The 10044-nt window shown below is 46.7% G+C and overlaps 1 long non-coding RNA gene across 1 annotated transcript; it reads left to right on the top strand.

Annotated features, from left to right (window-relative positions):
• Positions 1-2108: 2108 nt before the first annotated feature.
• LOC116639096 lies at positions 2109-7389 on the top strand. Its single transcript, XR_004300768.1, has 3 exons — positions 2109-2190; positions 3327-3448; positions 7291-7389. It is a non-coding gene; the product is annotated as an uncharacterized LOC116639096 (long non-coding RNA).
• Positions 7390-10044: the final 2655 nt, after the last annotated feature.

Here is a 10044-nt window from a genome sequence, read left to right as displayed (position 1 = left end):
AAGGGTAGTGATGGGTGTTCGGTCACCCCAGACGTCAGGGCTACCTGGCTTAATGTCACGGTGTTTGTAATCACCCGATGTTTCATTTTTCAAAGAACTGTTTTTCAGAACACTGTTCCTGTAATTAAGCTACAGTACCACTAGGAGGCAGTATTGGGATGCACCCACTGGCTCCAATACTGTATGAATCATCATATGGTGAGTACAAGAAATTGTCAGTTCATGATGTTATAAAAGCTAATCTTACTTGTTAAATTTGAATTTAATATTAACCTGCCAAATGTGTAATTACCTTGGAGTGCCTTTGGAAAATAAATAAAGGTCTAACCTGCAGTTTGGTGGCTATTTTTCTTATCATCAATGTGTTTTATAGAGATTATGATTAAAATGCTCTTTTGTGATTCACCATGAATATCTCATAATAAAAGTCCAATGAGTGCTCGTAGCAGACCTGCATTTCAGATCGCTAATGGCCTCAGGCTGGCTAAGGCTGGTGTCGACGTGGATGCTCAGGACACATCTGCTTATCTGCATTAACAAGTTTGGGTTTCCCAAGTAGCAAAGCCCAGAAGGAAAAATAAATCTGTAATACACTTTGCCTGTGAAGTCCTTAGAGATTTCCCAATTATAAGTTTTCTGAGTTTACCTCTTTATTTTATTTTGTTTTTAGAAAAGCTCATGACTCATTTCAGCTTCTGGTGTCCCTTGGTTATTTCTCTTCTTTAACTACAACCAAGCATAACCTGATTTGCATTGATGCTTGTTTACTTCTCCAATAAGCTATAGCAAAAGCTTAATATAGAAGCATAGGGTAGTCAGAAAGATTACTTTTAAAAACTGTTTTGTTCAGAGATTACTGTATCTCTTATGTAGAGCAGACCATTTGAACAAAATTAAAATACGGTTTTGAGAAAGAGGTTAAAACTGGATTTTATTATAATCATTTCAAAGAGTTAGTATCACCAACCAACCATCTTGAACTTCCGGTGTGTTCTGAGTAAGAAGCCGGTGATCAAAGAGAGTCTTGGTAGCAAGAAGAGGGTTTGTCACAACAATGAGAAGATGAATCAGGGCCATCCCCTACAGTGCCAGTGGGATGGGGCCAAGAGGAGCAAAGACAGAGGGTGCCCCTGGGGCTCCCTGGATGTGATTGAGCTGTTGTGTGACTCAGTTTCCCCCAGATATGCAGCTTTCACTCCTACAGACACAGGTTTACCTGGGCCACTGGCTGGGTCACTTTGGTCTTAGGTGGGAGACTGCGATCCCATGAGAGCTGATTTACAAAAATAGGTGGTGGGCCCGATTTGGTGCATGAGGCAGTTTGCCACCCCCAGATAAAGTATGAACCCCTCAGCCTGCTATGAAGGACTCTCTGTCTGTTGGTCCCACCCCCATACCCAGCTTTATCTTCTACTATGGCACGCAGGTCCTGCCCACTCCGCGTGTCTGCTCCTGATCCATCTCTACCCTTCTGTCTGTTTCCCCCGTCCCTGCTTGTCCACGCTGCAGCCTCCGTTCTGGATGAGCCATCCCAAACCTCCTTCAGCATAAAGAAGTAGAACAAAGCTCACATCACGCCATTTCCACTGCTCAGATGGGAGAATACCCTTTTTTGTCCATTCTTCCGACTTCTGAGGTGCATACTTTCTCTTATCAACAGAGCTGGACGCTGGTGATCCTGGGTGGGACCTGTGCCCAGAAGGGGTGAGCAGGAGAGCCCCGGCTGGCGTCCCGTCTATGTTCCCAGTCCTGGGGCCGCATGCATTACTGACCTGGTTCAAGAAACCATTCCAAAGACACCATTCCATGGAAAGGAAAATCAATAAGTAATTTCTTTACCCTGTGTAGCTCCGTGGGTGACAAGGACAGTACACACCCACCCACAACTGTGAGGGAGTGTGCCTGGAGTGCCCAGCTCTAAATGAAAATCAAGACAAATGGCAGAGGCAAAGAAGGCCAAAATGGATAGATGCTGATGTACGGGGAGCCATTTTTCACAGGCAGTTAATTTTGGTTCACCCGGGCACTTTGCACCAGGGCGTGTGTGGGTGGGGCCATCATTCTATTTACGGACGGACAACGTGGAGTATTTTTCAGGGCGGAGGGTGAGGCTGAAATCTCTTGAATCTGAATCTATCCCGCGGCCTCCTCATCTTTCCCAGTTTGGAGAGTCCTCTACCGAAATTGCAAGTAAGTGATGACATGCGAGCGCGGACGGAGGAGAATTCCTCCTGTGCTTTCGCAGCGGAGCTCACCGCAACTGTGATCTATCATTTCTTGCTTCTGGAGCATCGCCGCTGAAATGGAGCTGATTCAGTGCAGTCTGAGCGAACAGTAGCAACGTCACGTTAAAGAAGCTTAGTGGTTTTGTGGCTGATACATGCTTATTTCTTTGGTGCTTGCTGAAATAAGTATTGTAGACAAAGCTCTGTATTCTGTTCTTTCCATGAGCAGAAAGTGCTTCAGTCCTAAAACGTTTTTTAATACTTTGGCTGGAGGTTATTCCAGATACAGCTGACCCTTGAGCAGTGTGTGGGGGGAGGGGAATCGGGCACAGACAACACCCCCCACCCCCTGCAGTGGAAAATCTGCATGTAACTTTTGACTCTCTCAAAACTTAGCTACTAATCGCCTACTGTTGACCAGAAGCTTTACCAATAACACGAACAGAACAGTCCAGTCGATTAACACATATATTGTATGTTACATGTATTATATACTGTGTCCTTCCAATAAAATAAGCTAGAGAAAAGAAAATATTAAGAAAATCATAAGGAAGAGAAAATACATTTACAGCCCTGTTCTGTCGTTATCAGAAAAGATCCACTTCTCAGTGGACCTGGGCAGCTCAACCCCGTGTTGTTTCAGAGGGAACTGTAAAGGCACCTTAGTGCCTCAAACATTTTTGACACTAGTAAACATTATCTTTTTAGGCAAGGTAGCAAACTTGTTTTCTTTCTGACTTGCCTTTCGCAGTAGGGGATGGAATGCAGAGATAGCAATATTGCCAATTATATCAAGATGATGAAGCAACAGGAAGGTTCTAGAAGCAACCCTTAATCCATTAATAGGATTAATGGTCCCATTATGTCACCTAACAAGTTTTATTTTCCTCTGTGTGCTGAGAAGCATGAAATTATCATGTAAATAATGTCACATCTGTGCAAACAATTTGCAAGGTGCTCTCCAAATTCAAATTTAATCTGTCATTTCTCTTTGTTAACTGTTGTAGTCCCTGAAGTTTTTTTTCGCCTCACATGAGAACTGTAAATTGATTTTTCATTTAACCCTCATGCCTATGTGTCAGGAATCTGTATGTTTTGAAGGATCTGGAGAGAGTGCCCGCCAACACCATTTGGAATTAACATTCTGTGAGCAAGGACAGCCAGCAAGAGGCTTGTATGAATATCCTTAGCATTTCCTAGCCAGCTTCATAATCCCTTTAAAGGTAATCTCATTTTTCCTTTTGCATTTGCCAAGTGGGTTTTTATGTCTTCATGCTTGTGTGATGAGGGTCCCTGTGGTCTTCTAGCTGGGTTATTCTCTGTGAACTCCCCGTTAGATAACTGCACGCAGAGGTTGGCAGTGATGGAAAGAAAGTGATCACTACAGAATCCTGGCCATCTGGATTCCACGAGCAGCCTCTTAATTCCCGTGCTTACATCCAGATCTTGCATGCCGGATGTTACAAATTAATGGCATTCATTTTCAGAGAAATGCAGTTTCTGGTATTGTGTGTTTTGGTGCGGGCATTTCTAGAGTACTCACACCACACACACACACACACACACACACACACACACACACACACATAACTTCACTGGGAACTTCTATTAATTAGTAATGCAAACCCAAACTATTCCCAAGAGAATGGAGTACATTCCAAGCCTCCTAGACATTTCAAGCACACATTTTACAGTATTTCATTAAATTCAGACCTACCCACTCAGGGATGGGGTTTTGTTAGCTGGATGGTTATTTCTAAGGTACCTTTTGTTCTGCATTCAAATCGTCTTAAATAAGTGTGCTATTTATGGTTTTGCGCAGTAGAATCATCAGTCTTGCTACGATGCCATTCCATCGGGTACTTGTATTCAGCACCAAACTAATTGCAAATCAAGTTTTAGCATCTCAAGGATGTGAGGGTTGGGAAATATTTTCTCCTGTCACTTGGGTTCAGGCAGAACAACAAGATAATTTCTAGCCCTCTGCTCCATGCTGCATTATTAAAGAGGTTATTGTCAGGAGAGGCTTTTTAGAGTGTGAATGGCGTGTGTGCGTGTGTGTGTGTGTGTGTGTGTGTGTGGTGTGGGGGAGGAGGTGCAAAAGGACACAGACTCAGAGACAAAGGCTGACCACTGCCTAAAGTTGCTAAGATCGGCAACTTCCTATCTCAGCGTCTATGTCTCATGAAGATGTGACGGGTATTCTGCTTCCATAAATGCTGGGTGTTTGGATATTTGCTTAGTCTCCTTCAGCATGATTTAAAACTCATGGAAATGATCAGACTGCTTACTGGATGTTCAAGGGCAGTGGTTTCCAGGTGACCGTAGCAGCCAATTTGATAAAATGGAGTGTGTTAAACATATATTTTACATCGTGGGTAATGAGACCTGCCCAGATAACCAATTTCATGCCTTTTGCTCAGGCTGACCGGAACAAAGAGCTTGTCAGGGCCGTTCTGGGGGGTGAGCTGGCCGTGACTTCCCACTCGGGGCTTTTCTTCCCCTCTACGGGCCCCTCTGGGAGGAACCCTGCCGCCCAGGGAACGTTTACTGAAGACCCGCTGTATAAGGCTACCGTAGCTTCCAGCAAAAGCAGGCTTCTTGGAATGACCGACGTTACTGATACATCCCAGATTGCCCTGGTGTTGACACAACCATCCAAGCGTGGAGTGATCTCAAAGACCACCGTAACGGATTGTGTTTGTTTTTAGGACAGGTTGTCAGGAAAATGAAGGACTGTGGTTTCATGTCATTTTCCATCATCTCTGAATTATTTACAAATGTGCTCCAGGCAGGAGTCTTGGGATCTATATGGAAAATGACAATTGCACACTTAAGGCACGTGACTGCCCCGCGGCACCCCAGTCCTCAGGGACAAGGCATTTGCTTAGCGGGGTGTCACTGAGGGCGGATGGGCTTTGGAAGGAACGGCTCTCAGAGGAATGTCTCACCTGTGACAAGGTCTCAAAGAGAAATTAATACCTGTTTCCTCTTCCTTAATCTCTCAGTAGTCAGCCTGTCATTCTCTGATTACTGTTTCACGAACAGTAGTGAGTTATCAGGACACAAGAACAGTTTCCTGGGAACCCCCCCAGAGAATTTTTTTAATGTAATATCATATCTCCTCTAATATAGCCTTTGGAAACAGCACAGTATGTGCATTTAGGCGTAGAGTTTGTTTATCATTATTTTATTCTAGCAGCGTTGACTGAACATGTACTATGTACCAGGTTTTCTTTGAGGTACTGAGATCAGAGCCATGCACACAGGAGAGTCACGTCCTACCCTCCTTCTGCTAATATTCTAGAGGGGAGAGAGACAGTGAAGAAACAAAACGTGAACAACAGAATCCCCCTTAGCCTAGACACCAGTAAGCAAAGCAAAGGAGGAGTCGCTGAGAGCGAGGTGGCCAGGGACGGGCTCCCTACCACAGAGAGATGGGACCGCTCCTGAGTGTCCTGAGGGAGAAGCATGGCCAAGTGTAGAGAGGACTCCCCGGAGCCCCGCGGAGGTGCGTGCTTGGCTTCTGAGCTGGTCATTCTTCTCAAATCACAATCTGGAGTAAATAGATCTGCCTCTCCTTTGTCAGCTCTCAGGTGGCCTTTGGAGAAATACCCTCGAAGTTTCAAAACTTGACTTCAGGGTGCTCCTTGTCCTGCTCGTACACCAGGTTGGAAAGGTCTTGGGAGAAATTTTGTCTTAGTTTCTTTTGAAATTAAAGAAGGCCAAAAGAAAAAAATCACATTTTGTCGGATGATCCTGGTCTGTAGTCCTAGATGTGACTTGCGCTGGCAGGGTGGGCGGGGAAAAGTCTTGGACCTCCCCGGGTCACTCTTCTTTTCTTAAATGGGGGAGTTGGTTGAGAGGCATTTTTGGTCCCCAGGAATAGTGTGCATCTCCCCATGGAAGCCCATGTGCATCTCCCCATGGGCGTCTATGTGCATCTTCCCATGGGAGCCCGTGTGCATCTTCCCATGGGAGCCCGTGTGCATCTTCCCATGGGAGCCCGTGTGCATCTCCCCATGGGAGTCTATGTGCCTCTCCCCATGGGAGCCCGTGTGCATCTTCCCATGGGAGCCCGTGTGCATCTTCCCACGGGAGCCTGTGTGCATCTGTTCATATGAGCCCCTGTGCATCTCTCTACATGAGTCCCCGGGTGCTGTCTCCATGTGAACCATGTGCAGTTTTCCACGTGTGCCTGAATACATGGTCTCTTTGCCATCTTGTGTGCACTCTCCATGTAAGCTTCTGCACATTCTCCTGAATCTCACGTGCACTGCTATTTCTATGTATGCTCATGGTTCCTCTCTCCATTTAAGCCCATGTGTCCCCTCCTTTTATGAGATTATGGCATTTTCCTCCTGCAGGCCTGTGCATGTTCTTATCTTGCAAATCTTGGAGGTCTGTAATTGTGATTGTCGGGGCCTCAAGGCCTGCAGAGAGCCCAAGGTGTGCACTGCCTTTAACAATGGTCGTCCTCTAGGATTTTCATCCGAGTAAGATAGCCCAAGGCCTGGAGACCAGGGATTGACTCTGGGCATCATCCATGGACAGGGCATGCCTGGGCCCTCTCCTGGGTCCTCAATAGTGTGTGGCAGCCAGATGAATTCTCACTAGCTCCTCTTGGAAATGGTGGCATTAGTGTTTGTCCAGGTCCTATCGCGGGGTCCTGCCCAGCTCCGCAAGGCTATGTAACCATTAAAACTCCAGGAGAGGGAGCCTGCTTCCGAAGGGGAGGTTGGTCCTGTGATCATCTGCAGACCCCCTGCCTTGGCACATAGTGGCATTTACTAAATTTTGCTATTGAGAGTTGCCCTGAGTTTGCTGCATCACACATAGCTCCAAGGTGTTCTTCCCTGGATAAAGGTATCTGGTCAACATTTAGAGGTGATTGAGGGTTAGTTATGCCCCCCAAACTTCCCTACTTAGTTTGTAGTGGAAGCAAGTCTCACACTAGACCTGTCACCTACAGAAACCAGTCAAGAACAGTTCACAAAGTGTCTAGTGTGAGCCTGGTAAAGTCTCTGCTCTCTATCCTTCCAGCTGATTCTTGCACATCTTGCAGGAAAGGCTCAGTGAGACCTATGTGATGGTTTTCCTGTGACAGACCACTGCCATTCTCCTAGGCTTCGGGCCCCCAGAGCCCTCTGACTCAGCTGCTGCAAATGGGACCTTTTACAGGTAAGCCTTGGTGCTGTCTCTGTGGGGGGGTGGGGGGTGGGGGGGCTCAGACTTAGAATATACTCTAAACTCAAAAGCATTTTGCAGATGTGAGAGATGATTAGGAATCTGTCTCCCTTTACATATACACAGATGTTAACATTTTAGTGACTCAAAAGAAGTCCCATTTTCTCATTGACAACTTTCTTTTAAAAAAGATAGGTCCTCTAAGTTGCAAAATATGCTTTCCCCTCGCCCTGTTGCCCTCCCTGGAGACTCTGTAAAGTTATTTCCCTCTTGACTGAAATGTGTTATGATTGAAAATGTTACTCATCCTAACCTGAGGGGGAGGCAAGTTCCATTTTTGGACCGTATCTAGAGGGAGGTGGATGGTGGGCTGCTGTGGGAAGGATGATTGAGAAGAATATAGGTTAGAAACTGTGGTCATGGAAGGGGGATATGGTGGAGCCAGTTAACATGCTCTGGAGAAGTAGAGGCATGTTTGGCTGGAGGTCCTGAACTTAACGCGATGCCCATCTACCTTTCCCCTGTGGTGCTCTCCCCTGAAAGATGGTGGCTGCTCAGAGCTTGCATGGTGGACGAGGAGGCAGAGCTTACATTGAAGAGACAAATGGGGGGCGCCTGGGTGGCTCAGTTGGTTAAGCGTCTGTCTTCAGCTCAGGTCATGATCTCAGGGTCCTGGGATCGAAACCCGCTTCAGGCTCTCTGCTCAGCAGGGAGTCTGCTTCTCCCTCTGCCTGCAGCTCCCCCTGCTTGTGCTTGCTCTCTCTCTCTCGAATAAATAAAATATTAAAAAAAAGAGAGACAAATGGCCCCCAGGTAGAGATAGCAGTAAAGATCTGAGAATTCGCAGGAGAGCCTGCCCACCACCACACCTCGGTGCTGCCAGGCCAGGGCAGGACTTAGGTGACTCTTATTCTTAAACACTGACTCTCATCTCTTCTCCGGAAGTGGTTTCTGAGCCTGGGCCCTGCCCAGACCCCAGGGTGGTATTGCGGGCAGTGGTGCCCAGTTCCTGGTCTCTCACGGAGTGAGAGCCGACACCTAGTGGGAATCTGGGCAGCCTCTCGAAGCTCAAAAGGCCTCTCAAAAAGGCAAGAAAACCAGAAAGAAGGGGACCCTGCCATCACCTTGATTTTAGCCCAGTGTGGTTTGGATAGAACTACAAGAAAATGAATTTGTGTTGTCTTAAGCCACCATGTTTGTGGCAATTTGTTATGGCAGCAATAGGAATAAGAATAGACACCAACATAAGAATTGAAGACACACACGGAGGAGTGGTGATTCGCCCCGGCTGAGGGTGGAAGGAGCAGAGCAGAGCCTGGTCTGCGGGTGCCGAGGGCCAAGGAGCACATACCTGCCTAGAGGCAGTGCCCCTGGGGAGCTGGCCAGGCCCTAGAGGGGGAGGGGCTGCAGGGTGGGGTCTGGGTAGCTGGGACCCCGAGCTACCCAGGTTCACAAGTCAGAGACCCGAGACCACAAGGGTGTCTCAGCCGCGCCTTGTACTTGAAAAGTCCTGTGCTAGACTCAGGGCTTCTTCTTCAGCCCCACTTGGTGGTATCCCCTTCATCTCGTGGCCCAAAACAGAAATCTAGACACCATTCTCACTGCGGTCCCCTCCCCACATCCCCATGCCTAATCCATACAAATATATTAATCCCGTCTGACTCTGACCTTCCTCTTCGAGTTCATCTACTATTGTCCTCCAGCCACTTCCGTTTGTCACAAAGGCCAAATTGCTGTTCACCTCAGGGCTTCTATTTTCCTTATTCTGGGCGCTTCTTCCCCTTGGCTTGCTCCTGCTTGTTTCTTGGGCTTAAGCTCAAATGTCACTCTGTAGGGGGAGCTTTCCTGACCACAGGACCCTTGCAAACCCTAGTTTGTTCACCTTTATCTGATATCGTCTTGTTGAGTTTTGTGCTTAGTGTCGTTCTTTCTTGAGAATGGGTAAGGCCATGACTGTCCTGTTCACTGCTGAGTCCTCCATGACTAGAGTCGTGGCATATGGCATGTGCTTTACATCGTAAGCATTCCAGAATCTTTGTCATACTCCATCTGCAACCCCATCACCCTGCCTCTCACGTGGATTGGCAGTGGGAGAGATGCTTCGTAAAGTAACAGATTTTGCATTGTGTTTGGTCTTGAATCTGCCAGAGTCCTTCTTTTTCAAGCTGGCCTGTAAGGAGAAAGGGAGGTCCCAGAGAGTCTGGGGCTTTCCAAGTACTAGAAGAGCCGGCGTGACTTACACAGTGTGGGACAAGTTAGTTTGTAAATTCAGTAAACAAATTCCATATCCTAGAACAAACATATTCCATAGATTTAATGAACAATGTACTATTTCACATGCTTTCAAATCGAAGATTGCATTCCTGGGAAGTTGAGTAAGAAATATGTAGTTTGGGATTGAATTATTTTGGGAAGCTTCTTACTTCCTCTTATTAAAATCACAAGAGACAGATCCAACATAGACTTAGATTTAAGTGAACTTTCTCCCCACCCCCTTACATGATTCCTTCTTCCCCGTGCCCCAGTGATGTGGAACGCAAATATTTCCTATCAACTACTACTACTGCCTACTATTACTACTACTTCCTATTACTACCACTTCTGCCCACTATTATTACTACTACTTCTGCCT

This window comes from Phoca vitulina, unplaced genomic scaffold, assembly GCF_004348235.1.
Source record: "Phoca vitulina isolate PV1807 unplaced genomic scaffold, GSC_HSeal_1.0 scaffold17, whole genome shotgun sequence".
NCBI classification, from domain to species: Eukaryota; Metazoa; Chordata; class Mammalia; order Carnivora; family Phocidae; genus Phoca; species Phoca vitulina.
The sequence above is the reverse complement of the archived record's forward strand: the minus strand, read 5'-3'. Positions and strand labels throughout refer to the sequence as shown.